This window comes from Molossus molossus, unplaced genomic scaffold, assembly GCF_014108415.1.
Source record: "Molossus molossus isolate mMolMol1 unplaced genomic scaffold, mMolMol1.p scaffold_m16_p_1, whole genome shotgun sequence".
Taxonomy (NCBI): domain Eukaryota; kingdom Metazoa; phylum Chordata; class Mammalia; order Chiroptera; family Molossidae; genus Molossus; species Molossus molossus.
The window spans coordinates 131,555,748-131,563,858 of record NW_023425344.1 but is presented as its reverse complement, the minus strand read 5'-3'; positions in this window follow the sequence as shown (position 1 = coordinate 131,563,858).

The window sequence follows — 8,111 nt, the reverse complement described above, 5'->3', positions numbered from 1 at the left end:
AAGGAGCTTCAGCAAACGAGAGAAATGTATTGCTTGTGGACCCACAGCCTGGGATGCAGCTAGGCTCAGGAAGTTCCATTCACCTTCACTCTCCTTTTTTCTCTATTTCTGCTGCTCTATTTTCGTTAGCTGACTGGCTTCCTCTAGGCCTGTTCCTCGGTCTACATGACATAGAAGATGGCCCCATCCACAGTTTATCAGTTTATAGCTGCTGTGTTCAACAGATGGACTCAAAGCAGCTGAGCCAGAAACTGCCCAAATTTCAGGCACAAAATATCGGATTGGTCCAGTTTGGACCAGTTTGGATCAGGTCCAATCAACTATGAGGGGAGTCAGTCACATAATACAACGCATGGTTGCCATGGGCCAACCCCTGTGGGTGGGGGTACTCAAGGGGTGAGCAGGCCAGAGATGCCAAAGGGTATCTACTACACTGACTCAAAGCCTAATTTCAATTAGCTGCAAAGTTATTTCCTCAGAGATGGTTCTCTGGGCTCCTGACTCAGAGCTGGCTTCCCTTTATCATAAAGAGGAGGGGCAGGATTCCCTAGATTGAGTTCAGAAGCACCAAGAAGAACATGCCTGACTTTCCTCAGCTTCCAGCAGGGAATTCCAGAGTGAAGCCACAGGTCCTGCCATGACTGAGAGGAGGAGAAGCTGACTCTCCCTTGAAGAGACTTCTATGACCTGGTCCTGAGGAAGGATGGTGATTGTTGGCATGGGGCACTGGCTGGATCCCTTCGTCCTGCATTAGAAGAGAGGTCCAAGTATGCCAGTAGGGAAAGAAGAAACGTCGTCTCTCGGCCTGCCTGGACTGGTGCAACGCAATGAAACTACAAGCGCACGCTGCTTGGAGTGAGGGGGAACTTTGCAAGGCAGCAAATGCTCCAGATCTTTGGACACAGTCCCATTTATTTGCAGATTGGCACCCCCAGGTTACAAGTGGATTTATGTAAAATATTTTCTTGAGATGTCCTCTCAGCAAACCCTATAGCCTAGCTTTGTCTCTTGCTTTTTACCTGGGGAAAAAATAACAAACACAGACATTCTTGAGTTTTAGGACCCATTAGTCCACCCATGCAAACCTTATCTTATTCACATGCAAATGAAGCATTCAGTGCACCTGGGCTGGCCAGATAGCTAACACAAGGTTACAAATCGTCCATCTTCCAACTCCCCAACCCCACAAAGAAAACCAAATGTGAGATGGATTGACTCCATAAAAGAAGCCACAGGCATGCATCTACAGGACAGAACATCTTGTACATCACTCATTCATAGGGTTGCTAGGTGTTAGAGCCACTCACTGGGGCAGGTATTATACAGCAAGTCAAGCCCAATGCCTCTTGTTCTGAGGGAACCAGAGCCTACCTGCAGATGTGACTTCCTAAACCACAAATCAGACCTCTTGAGGGCATATCAAGTAGGTAAGTGAAATACTCAGAGATCTTAGTCACAAAAAAAATAAAACCTACTTTGGTTAGTTCAACAGAAAATGAATTTATTAAGTGTATTAGTCAGGATGGGCTAACCCTACAACAACCCTGAAATCAAAGTGGCTTAAAACAATTAGAGGCTTATTTCCCATTCACAGCATAGTCCAGTCAGAGATTCAAGGACCCAACTCCTTTCTACTAGTGGCTCCATCATCTTCTAGGGTTCTTGTCGTCTACTGGATTCTGCAGGGAGATGAGACTGCCCCGGAGGTTTTAGGGACCAGGCACAGAAGTCTGTCACGTCTGCTCACACACCATTAGACATAATTCAGTCCGGCAATCACACCCAAATGAAAGGAAAGCTGGGAAAGGCAGTCTAGCTTTGTGTGTGTCTAAGGACAGAGAGGAAAATGGGTAAAGTGAGCATCTAACCATTCTCTTAAGTGATGGTAGATGGTGTTGCAGCACTGAGTTGCAGGCAGATGGAAGTGAGGGTTGAGGCTTACCTTCCAGGAGCACCCCCAAACCTCGGCAACAGACTCCATGAGTAGACTGTGGTGACCTCTCTACTCAGAAGCACTGAATGCCAGAAACCTGCTTGACTGCGCATGCCACTCTACTATGTCTAATGAAAAGTGCAGTTGCAGGCTTGACCTCGAAATGTCCGGGAAACAGCTGCCACCACTGAAGGCCAGATATCTCTGCCATCACGCAAAACACTTTTAAGAAAAGTCTAGGGGCACCAGGCTGAACTCCCTTTCCTCCGTACTTCCCCCGCCCCCCCTTCCCTTCAGTTATACTTCCAAATTCAAGTCTTGAATAGGAGCCTTTAAGGGTCAAGACTGCATCCTTCCTGCAAGGAAGGCTGGGAGTATGTGCTCTAATTTTTATTCTGGGAAGGCAGTACTTATGTTGTGAGTTTTTCCTGTAATGAGGAGATAGACAATCATAAATGAGCCAAATTTCCACCTCTGTCGGGAGAAGGCCTTCTGGCAACTGCAGCTCTGGCTGGGCCTAAGTAAAATGGTATTAAGGAGGAATTATAAATTATTTTCAAGCAATTCCAAAGCAAAAAGGCCAAGTGGCAGAAACATAGGTCCTTGGAGTTGGGAGGACTATTAGGGGTCATCTGTCTAGTTTCAACTCAACACAGGAATCCCGCTCTACAAAAACTACCCTGTGATCAGTCAGTGCCACTGAGATATTCAGTGACAAGTGACTCAGCACTGCCTTACTTTAGGTAACGTTTTTGTTCATAGGAGGTTCGTTTTTTACTGAAGCAGAAATTGGACCTTTTATAAATTCCACCACTGGCTCCAGTTCTACCCTGGGAAGCCACATGGAACAAACCTGTCCTTCACACAGATGACACTTGTTATGTTCCAGTCCTTTTTCCACTCTTCTCTGGGATGAGCAGCGCTAGTTCTCTCCACTGTTCCTCATTTAATGACCTGCTTGAGAGAGACCTGTGGGTAGAAGGTCGAATACCAACTTCCCGATGGGCATGCTGTGCATTTCACTACTCCTTGAAAGTGTCTCAAAGAGATGCATAAACATTCTCATTTGTCTGGTGGGAAAACTGCGGTGCTGAGAAATCAGGCTGCAGACGCAATCTGGAAATCCACGTCCAGATCAAGATCAGAAACCACTGTCCCAAGTTGTGCAGGCACCTTTCATACCTGTCCCGTCCTCCCTAGATTCATCTGAGGCCCCCACTGTGTGCTGGGTCCCTGGGCTTGCACAGATTTTCAAGTCCTGGGAGGTCGGGCCTAGATGCACTCTGATGGCCCCACTGTGAGGCTGTCACACTGACACCTTCAGCAGTAAAATATGCTGCGGTGGGGACCTAAGAATAAGTCCTCTGGCAAGAGCCTCTACAGCATTACTCCAAATGTGTGAGTATGGTGACTTATAAAAAATAAAAATGAAGAAAAGCACTACCCTGAATTTTATTTTTAGGGAAAAAGGTTATGTTATTGTTCTGAAACCACTACCTGTCTTCTCTGCTGCACTGGGCCTAACGGGTCCCCAGGAGAAAGAGGAGCGTGTGAGAGGAGGCACCAGCAGCTGTGCAGAGCTGCTCTGGAAGTGACTTCAGTGACAGAGACGTGCGAGCGTGGATATTTCACAGGACACCTCAACCATCCAAACCCTGGACTCAAATTGTGGTTCATTTCAGAAGACCTGGGTCTTTTGCTATATTTATCTTTTCTTTTTTAGTTAGTTAATCCTCACCTGAGGATATTTTTTCATTGATTTTTTTAGAGAGAATGGAAAGGAGAGGAGAGAGAGAGGGAGAAACATTGATGTGAGAGGGACACATTGATTGGTTGCCTTCCGAATGACCCCAACCGGGGCCGGTGATCGAACCTGCAACCCGGGTCATGCCCTTGACCAGGAATCAAACCCATCACCCTTTGGTCTGAGGGCTGACACTCTAACCACTGAGCCAAACCGGCCAGAGCACTGTATCTGTCTTTATCTACTGTTTTCATGATTACAAAAGAAATAGATGCTTATTGTAAAATATCTGGAAAATAAATGCAAATATAAAGAAAAAATAAAAATGGACAGGAATAAGCACTGCTAACAATTCAGTGCCTTTCATCTGAGTTGTTAACTTATATTTATGGATAATAATATTAACATCATGTTATTTAGACAGTTTGAAGACATTTGCTAATTTAATAGTATATTCATGAGCATTTTGCCATATAGGTTTGTTGAGAATACAGCTTTACGGCTGAAGCACAGTCCTTCTTTCACTTGCTGTTCCTCAGTCAGGAACATTGTGTGCACCAGGCACTGTTGCAGGCTTTGGGTGTACAAAAGTAAGAAAGGCAGCATGTGGCTCCTGTGGGGCTCGTCGCCTGGGGGAAGAGGCAGAAGTGAGAACCAGTCATCACACAAGTGGTGAGTGCAATGGAAAAGGGCAGCGCATCAGGCGGTGGGGAGCAGAGGGCCCAGCAAGGTCAGTCAGTGGGGCAAGTGTTGGGGAGGCTTCCCAGAGGAAGTCCTGCTCCAGCAGAGCCCTAAGGGTGAATGCTGAAGGAGGCGGTCAGATTGCTGAGAGAGGGGGTGGGAAGAACAGAACTTGGCTGTTAACTGGATATGAGGAAGGAACACAGGGTGTCTTCACGGTTTCGTGCTCGAGTGGCCAGGCGGATAGCCCCATGACCAACCTCCTGGTCTGGAAACTTCAGGTTGTTTCCATTTTTTCTGTCTTTCGCTATTAATAATGCTGCAGTGAACACACGTAGACATAAATCTGTGACTGCCTCTCTGTATAAGGGATTACTGGGTGGTCTGGGATGACAGTTTTTAAGGATTTGGATATATCTTATCGAATTTCCTTCTGAGAGGCCTTCGCACGATGGCGGTGAGGGGACTTGTTCGGTGGCTCCCTCGGCAGCAGCAGTAACGGGAACGATAGTAGCAATGGAACGTGTGTTAGCGGCCCCGCGTGGCAGGCGCTATTCTGAGCACTTCAGATATTTTTTACTTATCAAATTCTCACAGCCACCACTCTGAAGTAGGTGTCATTGTCCCCATATCACAGAGGAGCTGGAGGAGACACAGAAGTTAACTAACTTGCAGGTGATCAGCAGAGCTGATGTCTAACCCAGCAAGTCTGACACTGGAGTCTACTTTCAATGCACAGAGGAGTATTTGTTTAATGTGGCAATTTCACATTTTTTAAAATTTTCATTTCTTTTAACACTACTAAATCTGAATATTTTAATTTTTCTCTTCTATGATGTTTTTGGACATGCATGTTTGTATATATGTGATGAGGTGTGTAGAGTGCTTGGTGTGGTGTGTGCGCCGGCGGGGATGTTAGGTGCGCATGTGTGGAGTGGGGGTGAGTGGTGTCTGTATACCTGTGTGCATTGTTCATTTATACCCACAAAGTCATGTGGGTCTGGAGTCATGTAGATCAGTGGAAACTTGAGCAAATTATGTTCCTGAGGAGCTTTCTTCTTCCTCTGTAAAGTGCAAACATTAGGATGTACCTTTCCCATTTGGAAGAGTTGGGGCGCAAGCGAGAGAAGACATGCCCGAGCACTCTCACAGGGAGCTTCTGTGGTCAGGGTAGCACTGGCCACAGCTGTGCTCCAAGATCTGCTTGGTCAAGTCTGGTGTCTGTCTGACTGGGAGATTTCCTGTCACAATGAGACTTGAAGGACAGCCTGAGACCTGGCCTAGAGGGCCCTTAGCATTGCCCAGCCCTCTCTATGGGGTCAGAAAGGACAAGTGTGCTCACTCAGTCACTGGCTTGTGGGAAGGCCCTCATCAAGCCACAGGAGCCTTTGTTCCACGTCTCTCCCCCTTTCTTGGCCCCACTGAGCGGTTTTGGGCCTTGCAGGGGCCCCTCGTCCTCGGGCCCCTTCCTTCCTCCTTTGCTGCATACAGATGTTGGCTAGTACTTACAGATAAGGGCTTCCTACATACTGAAGACTTTGCACCCTGCTTGAACACAAGCAAACACAGGAGAGGATAGAAATAGAAAATAAAGCCCACACCGGCCAAGAACCACATCTCAGGTGGCGTGGCTGTCCATGAAATCCCACCAGGGTGCCTGCTGGACCACCCCGTCCCAAGCAGGGACCTTCAGATGGTGGCCTGGCCGCACCCAGGGAGGGGCCATAGGACCCAGTGGGAGCTGTCCTGTGTGGGTCACGTTCTTTCCAGCAAGGGCACCTTCACTTGTACCTCAGCTGGAGGGGTGAGGAGCCAGCCCCCGGCCTGAGCAGGAAGTATAGTTGTAAACAGAGTGAATCTTTTTATTTTACCAGAACCAGATGTATAAAAATACCAGGAAAAAAAGGAAGCCGAAGGTTAAAAAAACAGACTACTGCCATCAGGAACAATGAAGTTTTATGGCCATGCTTGTCAATGGTGTGGTTTAGAGGGAAAACACGGTGCCAGACACACTGCAGGACAGGGGAGGGCAGAGGAGCCTCCTGCCGGGGCTGGAGAGCCACAGAGGAGCAGGCACCCCTGCGGGCGTCCAGCGCTGGATGCAGTCAGGGCCTCCCCTGGGTAGACCTCTGGGTGTCTGGGTCCCTCCAGGTGGACCACCCACGCAGTCTGGAAGTTTATCTGTGCCTTGACTTCAACATCAGCCCTGTCACATCTATGACCAAAGCCCCATCATTCTCTAAGTGCTCAGAGAGTGACTTCAGATCTGCCTTTTCTGACAGCTGTGCTTTGTTGCCACATCTACTGGATGACAATCCTATGAATGTCCGACTGAACCATGTAGAGATCTGGGTTCGCACTGATTGTGAGCATGGACACAGTTCAAACATAATCAAAGCATCACCTTCTCCTCTGCTCAGAACCCTCCAGTGCTTCCCACCTCCCTCCCTCCAGCCTTTTCTCCCTACCTCCCTCTCTCCAGCCCTTTCTCCCCACCTCCCTCCCTCCAGCCCTTTCTCCCTACCTCCCTCTCTCCAGCCCTTTCTCCCTACCTCCCTCTCTTCCCCGCTCCTTCCCCCAAGTAAAGCAGGAGGCCTCCCAGGGCTCTCCATACCCCATGGTGGCCCCCTACCCTCTGGCTCACTCCCCCACCCCACCCCAACCATACTGCCACTTCTCCACCAGGCCTCCCACTCCCCTGGAGGCCTTGACTCCTGCCCAAATCCCCTGCCTCTAAGTATCCATGTCTTCCCTCCTTCGAGTCTGCTCAGATGTCATCTGCTAGGAGGTCTGTTTCCTCCTGTTTCAAGCAGCAACCCCGCTCACCTGCACTCCCTACCCTCATCCCCCTTAATGTTTCTCCAGAGCGTTTCTCACCTTCTAGTGTCATGTTTAATTTATTTATATTATCCATGGCCCTTGCTCCTCCATACTGTAAGCTCTCTGAGAGTTTTTTTTTTTTTTTCCTAATTTGTTCACTGATGTAATCCCAGTGCCCAGAACAAAACAGTACATATTTGTTGAATGAATGAATAACACATGGGTTTTCTGTGCAGGGCCTTTCAAATAACAGGTTGGGTTTCCGCTCCTCTCCCATCCCTAGCTATCTAGGTGTGCTTAAGGAGTGCAGTCTTGCAATCTCAGTCTTAACCTGGGCTGGACCAAGTTAAAAAGGCAGATGTTATAGAAAAGAAATGCTGACGATATTCCCCAATCAATCACGTTATGTTGTGTAATCATCTGTTCCTCAGTCAGCATGGCAGTTTTGCGGGACCCCCCTCGTGCATCTCTTCACATCCTCTGACCCATCTGTGCTGCAGCCCCTACTGCACTGGCCAGTCCCGTGGAAACTGACTGGCTGTGACCTTGCCTTAGGCTCCTGCAGTGACCCACCTCTCGATCCTGATTCTGGGCATCTCCTATGCCCGCAGGAAGTTTTTGACACTCATGTGTGCACCTTGGAAGTGGGGGCAGTGTAATGCCCACGGATTCATCCTCAACCACTGGGGGTCAAGAATTGATAGGTAAAGTCTTCTGCCTTTTGTCTCCCCAGCAGAAAGTTCTGAGATACCATTCATAAATTCCTCAGGGGGTCTCTCAGAAAAGAGTATCTGTTGCCTATGGTGGTGGCCATGGGGTGAGTGGGTGCTGATGAATCTGATATGCAATAGTATCATAATTATTCAGCTTGCTACCTGTGACGGATTGGAGGGTGCAGGTGGAGGTGAAGTATGGGGATGTGTGGTAGCTGTG